We start from the raw sequence: 15,479 nt of genomic DNA, 5'->3' as shown, positions 1-15,479 counted from the left end.
AAATAACTGTGTTCTAAGGAAGGACCCCGCGCCAAATATCGACAGATTCAGTAAGGAATCAACCCGTCAAATATGGGTCTGTTTTATATCCTGTATTTACAGAACTCGTAGATCTGTTTAAATCATGTGTATTGAATGTATTTAATATATTCATATAGAAGTATAAACGTTTTTTTTTTCTTTTTTTCTGTAACACACGTAATCTCAATTGGAATATATAATCGTAAGTGTACGAGCGGATTATGTGGACCGTCCACATAATCTTATACACATTTCATTATATTTTTTATTGACTATAAACAAAAATTAGGGTTTTAAATTTATCAACTATATTAATTCAAAATAACTGTGTTCTAAGGAAGGACCCCGCGCCAAATATCGACAGATTCAGTAAGGAATCAACCCGTCAAATATGGGTCTGATTTATATCCTGTATTTACCGAACTCGTAGATCTGTTTAAATCATGTGTATTGAATGTATTTAATATATTCATATAGAAGTATTAACATTTTTTTTCTGTAACACACGTAATCTCAATTGGAATATACAATCGTAAGTGTACGAGCGGATTATGTGGACCGTCCACACAATCTTATACACATTTCATTGTATTGTTTATTGATTATAAACCAAAATTAGGGTTGAAAATTGATGAACTCTATTAATTCAAATAAACTATGTTCTTAGGAAAGACCCCGCACCAAATATCGACAGATTCAGGAAGGAATCAACCCGTCAAATATGGGTCTGTTTTATTTCCTTTAATTACTGAACTCATAGATCTGTTGAAATCACGTATCATTGAGCATATAAAGATTTATATTAAAAACAGATAACTTTATCAAATAAACATATTTTTGCATGTCATACGGTTTACCTTTAGGCTAATATAGTCTTAACAAAACTTTATTTGGGAACATTGGGAAGAAAAAAGTGTAAGCAAGCATCAACAATCCTCGTTACATGGGTTAGGATTATTATAGGAAACCCCGAAAGAATAACCCTAATCCTTAACCCTTAATATTAGTATGATAATACTGTCGACCGTTCACATAATAATTGTCTTAAAAGCAGCTTGTTAAGAAAGATCACAACCTAAATATTTTCTTTTGGTCTATAGAATGTATTTGGATAGTAGTATTAACGTTTTTTTTTTTTTAGTAACACACGTAATCTCAATTGGAATATATAATCGTAAGTATATGAGCGTATTATGTGGACCGTCCACATAATCTGAGACACATGATATTGTATAACATATTGATTCTTAAGCAAAGCTCCTCTTGAATATATTCAGAAATGATCAGCTAATCTAATTAACACTGACAGCCTTCTGAACAAGGGCCAAACCCTCAAATCTCGAAATATTTCAGTTAATCATCCACTCCGTCAAACAAGGGTCTGTTTATATCCTTTATTTTCCGAAGTTGTAGGTCTGTCTATATCATGTGTCATTGAGCATAGAAAAATTGAAATTAAAAATAGATAGCCATATCATATTAAATGAAAGTCGGCTTACCTACATGGTAATGAAACTTGATCTCAACTTTAATTGGGAACATTGGAAATGAACCACTCCTGTAAACTGACCTCAATGACCACCGGTGCACGGGTTATGGTTGGCATTGGTGCCCCCCCCCCCGCACCCTTACCCCCCGACTTAAAAAGAAAAGTGAAAATAAAACTTACTATTACCCTTATCCTGTAAGATAATACTCATAACCATTCAAATATTAATTGTTTAAAACGAAGCTGTTAAGACAATAGTGTGTATTAGGATAGTAGTGTAACGTGAATGGTTTTTATACTCATCCGTAGTAAGCTGTGCATTGAGCTACATAGCCCGCCATGTCATGAATATTTATATTCAAGTGGTATGTAATTTAGTAGGGTTAAATGCTAATTGATGTGTTTTATAGTCTTATTAAGAGAGTTATGGGTTAAGTAAATCGGTATTACCAGTGAATTTATTGTCTACAACATATTTGCAAATGTTTAGGGGGATAATGTTGTTGTTGTAAATTAAATAATTAAAGAGATTTTACGTCACATGTTGTATTGTTTTATTGCTTAGTATATGTACCAGAGTGTCACCTCTTACGCAGATTTTGAAAATTAATCTATATTGTAAACTTTCATTCACATATACAAAATTCTTGTACGCAGAGATTTTTTATTTTCTTGTAATTGTAATATGGCCTGGTCCCTATTTACTACGATTAACTGATACACAAGCTAACCACGACATTTCCATAAAGGAACTTTTGACAGTATTCTCTGCTGTGCTAATGGGCCCCCGGAATGCAACAGTAGTATTGACGTTTTTGTTTAATAACCCACGTCATCTCAATTGAAATATATAATCATAATTGTATAATCGGTTTATGTGGATCGTCCACATTATATTATACGTATGATGTTGTATTGTTTATTGATTCTAAACCAAAACCGTATAATTGAAAATATTAAAAATTAATCAAGTACATTAATTCACAATAACGGTCTTCTGAATAAGGGCTACACACCCTCAAATCTCGACAGATTCAATAAGGAATCAACCCGTCAAATATGGGTCTGTTTTATATCCTGTATTTACAGAACTCGTAGATCTGTTTAAATCATGTGTATTGAATGTATTTAATATATTCATATAGAAGTATAAACGTTTTTTTTTTCGTTTTTTCTGTAACACACGTAATCTCAATTGGAATATATAATCGTAAGTGTACGAGCGGATTATGTGGACCGTCCACATAATCTTATACACATTTCATTATATTTTTTATTGACTATAAACAAAAATTAGGGTTTTAAATTTATCAACTATATTAATTCAAAATAACTGTGTTCTAAGGAAGGACCCCGCGCCAAATATCGACAGATTCAGTAAGGAATCAACCCGTCAAATATGGGTCTGATTTATATCCTGTATTTACCGAACTCGTAGATCTGTTTAAATCATGTGTATTGAATGTATTTAATATATTCATATAGAAGTATAAACGTTTTTTTTTCTTTTCGTTTTTTCTGTAACACACGTAATCTCAATTGGAATATACAATCGTAAGTGTACGAGCGGATTATGTGGACCGTCCACACAATCGTATACACATTTCATTGTATTGTTTATTGATTATAAACCAAAATTAGGGTTGAAAATTGATGAACTCTATTAATTCAAATAAACTATGTTCTTAGGAAAGACCCCGCAACAAATATCGACAGATTCAGGAAGGAATCAACCCGTCAAATATGGGTCTGTTTTATTTCCTTTAATTACTGAACTCATAGATCTGTTGAAATCACGTATCATTGAGCATATAAAGATTTATATTAAAAACAGATAACTTTATCAAATAAACATATATTTTTGCATGTCATACGGTTTACCTTTAGGCTAATATAGTCTTAACAAAACTTTATTTGGGAACATTGGGAAGGAAAAAGTGTAAGCAAGCATCAACAATCCTCGTTACATGGGTTAGGATTATTATAGGAAACCCGAAAGAATAACGCTAATCCTTAACCCTTAATATTAGTATGATAATACTTTTGACCGTTCACATAATAATTGTCTTAAAAGCAGCTTGTTAAGAAAGATCACAACCTAAATATTTTCTTTTGGTCTATAGAATGTATTTGGATAGTAGTATTAACGTTTTTGTTTTTTTTTAGTAACACACGTAATCTCAATTGGAATATATAATCGTAAGTATATGAGCGTATTATGTGGACCGTCCACATCATCTGAGACACATGATATTGTATAACATATTGATTCTTAAGCAAAGCTCCTCTTGAATATATTCAGAAATGATCAGCTAATCTAATTAACACTGACAGCCTTCTGAACAAAGGCCAAACCCTCAAATCTCGAAATATTTCAGTTAATCATCACTACGTCAAACAAGGGTCTGTTTATATCCTTTATTTTCCGAAGTTGTAGGTCTGTCTATATCATGTGTCATTGAGCATAGAAAAATTGAAATTAAAAATAGATAGCCATATCATATTAAATGAAAGTCGGCTTACCTACATTGTAATGAAACTTGATCTCAACTTTAATTGGGAACATTGGAAATGAACCACTCCTGTAAACTGACCTCAATGACCACCGGTGCACGGGTTATGGTTGGCATTGGTGCCCCCCCCCGCACCCTTACCCCCCGACTTAAAAAGAAAAGTGAAAATAAAACTTACTATTACCCTTATCCTGTAAGATAATACTCATAACCATTCAAATATTAATTGTTTAAAACGAAGCTGTTAAGACAATAGTGTGTATTAGGATAGTAGTGTAACGTGAATGGTTTTTATACTCATCCGTAGTAAGCTGTGCATTGAGCTACATAGCCCGCCATGTCATGAATATTTATATTCAAGTGGTATGTAATTTAGGAGGGTTAAATGCTAATTGATGTGTTTTATAGTCTTATTAAGAGAGTTATGGGTTAAGTAAATCGGTATTACCAGTGAATTTATTGTCTACAACATATTTGCAAATGTTTAGGGGGATAATGTTGTTGTTGTAAATTAAATAATTAAAGAGATTTTACGTCACATGTTGTATTGTTTTATTGCTTAGTATATGTACCAGAGTGTCACCTCTCACGCAGATTTTGAAAATTAATCTATATTGTAAACTTTCATTCACATATACAAAATTCTTGTACGCAGAGATTTTTTATTTTCTTGTAATTGTAATATGGCCTGGTCCCTATTTACTACGATTAACTGATACACAAGCTAACCACGACATTTCCATAAAGGAACTTTTGACAGTATTCTCTGCTGTGCTAATGGGCCCCCGGAATGCAACAGTAGTATTGACGTTTTTGTTTAATAACCCACGTCATCTCAATTGAAATATATAATCATAATTGTATAATCGGTTTATGTGGATCGTCCACATTATATTATACGTATGATGTTGTATTGTTTATTGATTCTAAACCAAAACCGTATAATTGAAAATATTAAAAATTAATCAAGTACATTAATTCACAATAACGGTCTTCTGAATAAGGGCTACACACCCTCAAATCTCGACAGATTCAATAAGGAATCAACCCGTCAAATATGGGTCTGTTTTATATCCTGTATTTACAGAACTCGTAGATCTGTTTAAATCATGTGTATTGAATGTATTTAATATATTCATATAGAAGTATAAACGTTTTTTTTTTCGTTTTTTCTGTAACACACGTAATCTCAATTGGAATATATAATCGTAAGTGTACGAGCGGATTATGTGGACCGTCCACATAATCTTATACACATTTCATTATATTTTTTATTGACTATAAACAAAAATTAGGGTTTTAAATTTATCAACTATATTAATTCAAAATAACTGTGTTCTAAGGAAGGACCCCGCGCCAAATATCGACAGATTCAGTAAGGAATCAACCCGTCAAATATGGGTCTGATTTATATCCTGTATTTACCGAACTCGTAGATCTGTTTAAATCATGTGTATTGAATGTATTTAATATATTCATATAGAAGTATAAACGTTTTTTTTTTCTTTTCGTTTTTTCTGTAACACACGTAATCTCAATTGGAATATACAATCGTAAGTGTACGAGCGGATTATGTGGACCGTCCACACAATCGTATACACATTTCATTGTATTGTTTATTGATTATAAACCAAAATTAGGGTTGAAAATTGATGAACTCTATTAATTCAAATAAACTATGTTCTTAGGAAAGACCCCGCAACAAATATCGACAGATTCAGGAAGGAATCAACCCGTCAAATATGGGTCTGTTTTATTTCCTTTAATTACTGAACTCATAGATCTGTTGAAATCACGTATCATTGAGCATATAAAGATTTATATTAAAAACAGATAACTTTATCAAATAAACATATATTTTTGCATGTCATACGGTTTACCTTTAGGCTAATATAGTCTTAACAAAACTTTATTTGGGAACATTGGGAAGGAAAAAGTGTAAGCAAGCATCAACAATCCTCGTTACATGGGTTAGGATTATTATAGGAAACCCGAAAGAATAACGCTAATCCTTAACCCTTAATATTAGTATGATAATACTTTTGACCGTTCACATAATAATTGTCTTAAAAGCAGCTTGTTAAGAAAGATCACAACCTAAATATTTTCTTTTGGTCTATAGAATGTATTTGGATAGTAGTATTAACGTTTTTGTTTTTTTTTAGTAACACACGTAATCTCAATTGGAATATATAATCGTAAGTATATGAGCGTATTATGTGGACCGTCCACATAATCTGAGACACATGATATTGTATAACATATTGATTCTTAAGCAAAGCTCCTCTTGAATATATTCAGAAATGATCAGCTAATCTAATTAACACTGACAGCCTTCTGAACAAGGGCCAAACCCTCAAATCTCGAAATATTTCAGTTAATCATCACTACGTCAAACAAGGGTCTGTTTATATCCTTTATTTTCCGAAGTTGTAGGTCTGTCTATATCATGTGTCATTGAGCATAGAAAAATTGAAATTAAAAATAGATAGCCATATCATATTAAATGAAAGTCGGCTTACCTACATTGTAATGAAACTTGATCTCAACTTTAATTGGGAACATTGGAAATGAACCACTCCTGTAAACTGACCTCAATGACCACCGGTGCACGGGTTATGGTTGGCATTGGTGCCCCCCCCCGCACCCTTACCCCCCGACTTAAAAAGAAAAGTGAAAATAAAACTTACTATTACCCTTATCCTGTAAGATAATACTCATAACCATTCAAATATTAATTGTTTAAAACGAAGCTGTTAAGACAATAGTGTGTATTAGGATAGTAGTGTAACGTGAATGGTTTTTATACTCATCCGTAGTAAGCTGTGCATTGAGCTACATAGCCCGCCATGTCATGAATATTTATATTCAAGTGGTATGTAATTTAGGAGGGTTAAATGCTAATTGATGTGTTTTATAGTCTTATTAAGAGAGTTATGGGTTAAGTAAATCGGTATTACCAGTGAATTTATTGTCTACAACATATTTGCATATGTTTAGGGGGATAATGTTGTTGTTGTAAATTAAATAGTTAAAGAGATTTTACGTCACATGTTGTATTGTTTTATTGCTTAGTATATGTACCAGAGTGTCACCACTTACGCAGATTTTGAAAATTAATCTATATTGTAAACTTGCATTCACATATACTAAATTCTTGTACGCAGAGATTTTTTATTTTCTTGTAATTGTAATATGGCCTGGTCCCTATTTACTACGATTAACTGATACACAAGCTAACCACGACATTTCCATAAAGGAACTTTTGACAGTATTCTCTGCTGTGCTAATGGGCCCCCGGAATGCAACAGTAGTATTGACGTTTTTGTTTAATAACCCACGTCATCTCAATTGAAATATATAATCATAATTGTATAATCGGTTTATGTGGATCGTCCACATTATATTATACGTATGATGTTGTATTGTTTATTGATTCTAAACCAAAACCGTATAATTGAAAATATTAAAAATTAATCAAGTACATTAATTCACAATAACGGTCTTCTGAATAAGGGCTACACACCCTCAAATCTCGACAGATTCAATAAGGAATCAACCCGTCAAATATGGGTCTGTTTTATATCCTGTATTTACAGAACTCGTAGATCTGTTTAAATCATGTGTATTGAATGTATTTAATATATTCATATAGAAGTATAAACGTTTTTTTTTTCGTTTTTTCTGTAACACACGTAATCTCAATTGGAATATATAATCGTAAGTGTACGAGCGGATTATGTGGACCGTCCACATAATCTTATACACATTTCATTATATTTTTTATTGACCATAAACAAAAATTAGGGTTTTAAATTTATCAACTATATTAATTCAAAATAACTGTGTTCTAAGGAAGGACCCCGCGCCAAATATCGACAGATTCAGTAAGGAATCAACCCGTCAAATATGGGTCTGTTTTATATCCTGTATTTACAGAACTCGTAGATCTGTTTAAATCATGTGTATTGAATGTATTTAATATATTCATATAGAAGTATATAAACGTTTTTTTTTTTTCGTTTTTTCTGTAACACACGTAATCTCAATTGGAATATATAATCGTAAGTGTACGAGCGGATTATGTGGACCGTCCACATAATCTTATACACATTTCATTATATTTTTTATTGACTATAAACAAAAATTAGGGTTTTAAATTTATCAACTATATTAATTCAAAATAACTGTGTTCTAAGGAAGGACCCCGCGCCAAATATCGACAGATTCAGTAAGGAATCAACCCGTCAAATATGGGTCTGATTTATATCCTGTATTTACCGAACTCGTAGATCTGTTTAAATCATGTGTATTGAATGTTTTTAATATATTCATATAGAAGTATTAACATTTTTTTTCTGTAACACACGTTATCTCAATTGGAATATACAATCGTAAGTGTACGAGCGGATTATGTGGACCGTCCACACAATCTTATACACATTTCATTGTATTGTTTATTGATTATAAACCAAAATTAGGGTTGAAAATTGATGAACTCTATTAATTCAAATAAACTATGTTCTTAGGAAAGACCCCGCAACAAATATCGACAGATTCAGGAAGGAATCAACCCGTCAAATATGGGTCTGTTTTATTTCCTTTAATTACTGAACTCATAGATCTGTTGAAATCACGTATCATTGAGCATATAAAGATTTATATTAAAAACAGATAACTTTATCAAATAAACATATATTTTTGCATGTCATACGGTTTACCTTTAGGCTAATATAGTCTTAACAAAAGTTTATTTGGGAACATTGGGAAGAAAAAAGTGTAAGCAAGCATCAACAATCCTCGTTACATGGGTTAGGATTATTATAGGAAACCCCGAAAGAATAACCCTAATCCTTAACCCTTAATATTAGTATGATAATACTGTTGACCGTTCACATAATAATTGTCTTAAAAGCAGCTTGTTAAGAAAGATCACAACCTAAATATTTTCTTTTGGTCTATAGAATGTATTTGGATAGTGGTATTAACGTTTTTTTTTTTTTTTTAGTAACACACGTAATCTCAATTGGAATATATAATAGTAAGTATATGAGCGTATTATGTGGACCGTCCACATAATCTGAGACACATGATATTGTATAACATATTGATTCTTAAGCAAAGCTCCTCTTGAATATATTCAGAAATGATCAGCTAATCTAATTAACACTGACAGCCTTCTGAACAAGGGCCAAACCCTCAAATCTTGAAATATTTCAGTTAATCATCACTACGTCAAACAAGGGTCTGTTTATATCCTTTATTTTCCGAAGTTGTAGGTCTGTCTATATCATGTGTCATTGAGCATAGAAAAATTGAAATTAAAAATAGATAGCCATATCATATTAAATGAAAGTCGGCTTACCTACATTGTAATGAAACTTGATCTCAACTTTAATTGGGAACATTGGAAATGAACCACTCCTGTAAACTGACCTCAATGACCACCGGTGCACGGGTTATGGTTGGCATTGGTGCCCCCCCCCCCCGCACCCTTACCCCCCGACTTAAAAAGAAAAGTGAAAATAAAACTTGCTATTACCCTTATCCTGTAAGATAATACTCATAACCATTCAAATATTAATTGTTTAAAACGAAGCTGTTAAGACAATAGTGTGTATTAGGATAGTAGTGTAACGTGAATGGTTTTTATACTCATCCGTAGTAAGCTGTGCATTGAGCTACATAGCCCGCCATGTCATGAATATTTATATTCAAGTGGTATGTAATTTAGTAGGGTTAAATGCTAATTGATGTGTTTTATAGTCTTATTAAGAGAGTTATGGGTTAAGTAAATCGGTATTACCAGTGAATTTATTGTCTACAACATATCTGCATATGTTTAGGGGGATAATGTTGTTGTTGTAAATTAAATAATTAAAGAGATTTTACGTCACATGTTGTATTGTTTTATTGCTTAGTATATGTACCAGAGTGTCACCTCTTACGCAGATTTTGAAAATTAATCTATATGGTAAACTTGCATTCACATATACTAAATTCTTGTACGCAGAGATTTTTTATTTTCTTGTAATTGTAATATGGCCTGGTCTCTATTTACTACGATTAACTGATACACAAGCTAACCACGACATTTCCATAAAGGAACTTTTGACAGTATTCTCTGCTGTGCTAATGGGCCCCCGGAATGCAACAGTAGTATTGACGTTTTTGTTTAATAACCCACGTCATCTCAATTGAAATATATAATCATAATTGTATAATCGGTTTATGTGGATCGTCCACATTATATTATACGTATGATGTTGTATTGTTTATTGATTCTAAACCAAAACCGTATAATTGAAAATATTAAAAATTAATCAAGTACATTAATTCACAACAACGGTCTTCTGAATAAGGGCTACACACCCTCAAATCTCGACAGATTCAATAAGGAATCAACCCGTCAAATATGGGTCTGTTTTATATCCTGTATTTACAGAACTCGTAGATCTGTTTAAATCATGTGTATTGAATGTATTTAATATATTCATATAGAAGTATAAACGTTTTTTTTTCTTTTCGTTTTTTCTGTAACACACGTAATCTCAATTGGAATATATAATCGTAAGTGTACGAGCGGATTATGTGGACCGTCCACATAATCTTATACACATTTCATTATATTTTTTATTGACTATAAACAAAAATTAGGGTTTTAAATTTATCAACTATATTAATTCAAAATAACTGTGTTCTAAGGAAGGACCCCGCGCCAAATATCGACAGATTCAGTAAGGAATCAACCCGTCAAATATGGGTCTGATTTATATCCTGTATTTACCGAACTCGTAGATCTGTTTAAATCATGTGTATTGAATGTATTTAATATATTCATATAGAAGTATTAACATTTTTTTTTCTGTAACACACGTAATCTCAATTTGAATATACAATCGTAAGTGTACGAGCGGATTATGTGGACCGTCCACACAATCTTATACACATTTCATTGTATTGTTTATTGATTATAAACCAAAATTAGGGTTGAAAATTGATGAACTCTATGAATTCAAATAAACTATGTTCTTAGGAAAGACCCCGCGCCAAATATCGACAGATTCAGTAAGGAATCAACCCGTCAAATATGGGTCTGATTTATATCCTGTATTTACCGAACTCGTAGATCTGTTTAAATCATGTGTATTGAATGTATTTAATATATTCATATAGAAGTATAAACGTTTTTTTTTTCTTTTCGTTTTTTCTGTAACACACGTAATCTCAATTGGAATATACAATCGTAAGTGTACGAGCGGATTATGTGGACCGTCCACACAATCTTAAACACATTTCATTGTATTGTTTATTGATTATAAACCAAAATTAGGGTTGAAAATTGATCAACTCTATTAATTCAAAATATCCGTTATTAGGAAGGACCCCGCGCCAAATATCTACAGATTCAGTAAGGAATCAACCCGTCAAATATGGGTCTGTTTTATATCCTGTATTTACCGAACTCGTAGATCTGTTTGAATCATGTGTATTGAATGTATTGAATATATTCATATAGTAGTATTAACGTTTTGTATTGTTTATTGATTATAAACCAAAAATAGGGTTTAAAATTTATCAACTACATTAATTCAAAACAACTGTGTTCTTAAGAAAGACCCCGCACCAAATATCGACAGGTTCAGTAAAGGATCAATCCGTCAAATATGGGTCTGTTTTATATCCTGTATTTACCGAACTCGTAGATCTGTTTGAATCATGTGTATTGAATGTATTGAATATATTCATATAGTAGTATTAACGTCTTTTTTTCCGTAACACACGTAATCTCAATTGGAATATATAATCGTTAGTGTACGAGCGGATTATGTGGACCGTCCACATAATCTTATACACATTTCATTGTATTGTTTATTGATTATAAATCAAAATTAGGGCATAAATTTTATCAACTACATTAATTCAAAACAACTGTGTTCAAAGGAAGGACCCCGCACCAAATATCGATAGATTCAGTAAGGAATCAACCCGTCAAATATGGGTCTGTTTTATAACCTTTAATTACTGAACTTGTAGATCTGTTTAAATCATGTATATAAAGATTTATATTAAAAACAGATAGCTTTATCCAAAAAAATATATATTTTTGCATGTCATACTGTTTACCTTTAGGTTAATATATTCTTAACAAAACTTTATTTGGGAACATTGGGAAGAAAAAAATGTAAGCAACATCAACAACCCTGGTTACATGGGTTAGGATTATTATAGGAAACCCCGAAAGAATAACCCTAATCCTTAAGACTTAATATTAGTATGATAATACTGTTGACCGTTCACATGACTGTCTCAAAAGCAGCTTGTTAAGAAAAATCACAACCTAAATATTTTCTTTTGGTTAATAGAATGTATTTGGATAGTAGTATTAACGTTGTTTTTTTTAGTAACACACGTAATCTCAATCGGAATATATAATCGTAAGTATATGAGCGGATTATGTGGACCGTCCACATAATCTGAGACACACGATATTGTATAACATATTGATTCTTAAGCATAGCTCATCTTGAATATATTCAGAAATGATCAGCTTATCTAATACCCACTGACAGCCTTCTGAACAAGGGCCAAACCCTCAAATCTCGAAATATTTCAGTTAATCATCACTACGTCAAACAAGGGTCTGTTAATATCCTTTATTTTCCGAAGTTATAGATCTGTCTATATCATGTGTCATTGAGTATAGAAATATTGATATTAAAAATAGATAGCCATATCATATTAAATTTGTGCATGGAAGTCGATTTACCTACATTGTAATGAAACTTGATCTCAACTTTAATTGGGAACATTGGAAATGAACCACTCCTGTAAACTGACCTCAATGACCACCGGTGCAAAGTTATGGATGGTATTGCTGCCCCCTTCCCCCCGCACCCTTACCCCCAGACTTAAAAAGCCTGTGAAAATAAAACTTGCTATTACCCTTATCCTGTAAGATAATACTCATAAACATTCACATATTAATTGTTTAAAACGAAGCAGTTAAGAAAATAGTGTGTATTAGGATAGTAGTGTAACGTAAACGGTTTTTATACTCATCCGTAGTAAGCGGTGCACTTAGCTACATAACCAGCCATGTCATGAATATTTATAGTCAAGTTGGATATAATTTAGGAGGGTTAAATGCTTATTGATGTGTTTTGTAGTCTAATTAAGAGAGTTATGGGTTTAGTAAAACGGTATTATCAGTAAGTTAAATGTCTACGACATATTTGCATATGTTTGAGGGAATAATGTTGTTGTTGTTAATGAAATAGTTAAAGAGATTTTACGTCACATGTTGTATTGTTTTATTGCTTATTATATTAACCAGAATGTCACCACCTTATCAATTTTAGAAATTAATCTATTATATAAGTTGCATTCACATTTACTAGATTCTTCTACCCGGAGATTTTTTCTTTCCTTGTTACCGTAATATGGCCTGGTCTCTAGTTACTACGGTTAACCATGCAGGTAAAAACAGAATCTAACCACGACATTTCCATAAAGGAACATTTGACAGTATTCTCTGCTGTGCTAAAGAGCCCCCGGAACGCAATAGTAGTATTGAGGTTTTTGTTTCATAATCCACGTCATCCTAATTGAAATATATAATCGTAATTGTATAATCGGTTTATGTGGATCGTCCACATTATATTATACGTATGATGTTGTATTGTTAATTGATTATAACTAAAACCGTAATTAAAAATATTAAAAATTAATCAAGTACATTAATTCACAATAATGGTCTTCTGAATAAGGGCTACACACCCTCATATCTTGATATGTTTCAGGTTGGAATCACCCCGTCAAATATGGGTCTGTTTTATATCCAGTATTTACCGAACTTGTAAATCTGTTTAAATCATGTGTATTGAATATATTCATATTGTAGTATTAACGTCCTTTTCTTCTGTAACACACGTAATCTCAGTTGGAATATATAATCGTAAGTGTACGAGCGGATTATGTGGACCGTCCACATAATCTTATACACATTTCATTGTATTTTTTCATTGATTATAAACCAAAATTAGGGTTGAAAATTGACCAACTCTATTAATTCAAAATATCCGTTCTTAGGAAAGACCCCGCACCAAATATCGACAGGTTCAGTAAAGGATCAATCCGTCAAATATGGGTCTGTTTTATATCCTGTATTTACCGAACTCGTAGATCTGTTTGAATCATGTGTATTGAATGTATTGAATATATTCATATAGTAGTATTAACGTCTTTTTTTCCGTAGCACACGTAATCTCAATTGGAATATATAATCGTAAGTGTACGAGCGGATTATGTGGACCGTCCACATAATCTTATACACATTTCATTGTATTGTTTATTGATTATAAACCAAAAATAGGGTTTAAAATTTATCAACTACATTAATTCAAAACAACTGTGTTCAAAGGAAGGACCCAGCACCAAATATCTACAGATTCAGTAAGGAATCAACCCTTCAAATATGGGTCTGTTTTATATCCTGTATTTACCGAACTCGTAGATCTAATTAAATCATGTGTATTGAATGTATTGAATATATTCATATAGTAGTATTAACCTCTCTTTTTTTTCTGTAACACACGTAATCTCAATTAGAATATATAATCGTAAGTGTACGAGCGGATTATGTGGACCGTCCACATAATCTTATACACATTTCATTATATTGTTTATTGATTATAAACCAAAATTAGGGCTTAAAATTTATCAACTACATTTATTCAAAACAACTGTGTTCAAAGGAAGGACCCCGCACCAAATATCGATATATTCAGTAAGGAATCAACCCGTCAAATATGGGTCTGTTTTATATCCTGTATTTACCGAACTTGTAAATCTGTTTAAATCATGTGTATTGAATATATTCATATTGTAGTATTAACGCCTTTTTTTTCTGTAACACACGTAATCTCAATTGGAATATATAATCGTAAGTGTACGAACGGATTATGTGGACCGTCCACATAATCTTATACATATTTCATTGTATTTTTCATTGATTATAAACCAAAATTAGGGTTGAAAATTGATCAACTCTATTAATTCAAAATATCCGTTCTTAGGAAAGACCCCGCACCAAATATCGACAGGTTCAGTAAAGGATCAATCCGTCAAATATGGGTCTGTTTTATATCCTGTATTTACCGAACTCGTAGATCTGTTTGAATCATGTGTATTGAATGTATTGAATATATTCCTATAGTAGTATTAACGTCTTTTTTCCGTAACACACGTAATCTCAATTGGAATATATAATCGTAGGTGTACGAGTAGACTATGTGGACCGTCCACATAATCTTATACACATTTCATTGTATTGTTTATTGATTATAAACCAAAAATAGGGTTTAAAATTTATCAACTACATTAATTCAAAACAACTGTGTTCAAAGGAAGGACCCAGCACCAAATATCTACAGATTCAGTAAGGAATCAACCCG

Source organism: Apostichopus japonicus, chromosome 16 (assembly GCF_037975245.1).
Source record: "Apostichopus japonicus isolate 1M-3 chromosome 16, ASM3797524v1, whole genome shotgun sequence".
Lineage (NCBI taxonomy): Eukaryota > Metazoa > Echinodermata > Holothuroidea > Aspidochirotida > Stichopodidae > Apostichopus > Apostichopus japonicus.
Note: the sequence above shows the minus strand (reverse complement) of the source record.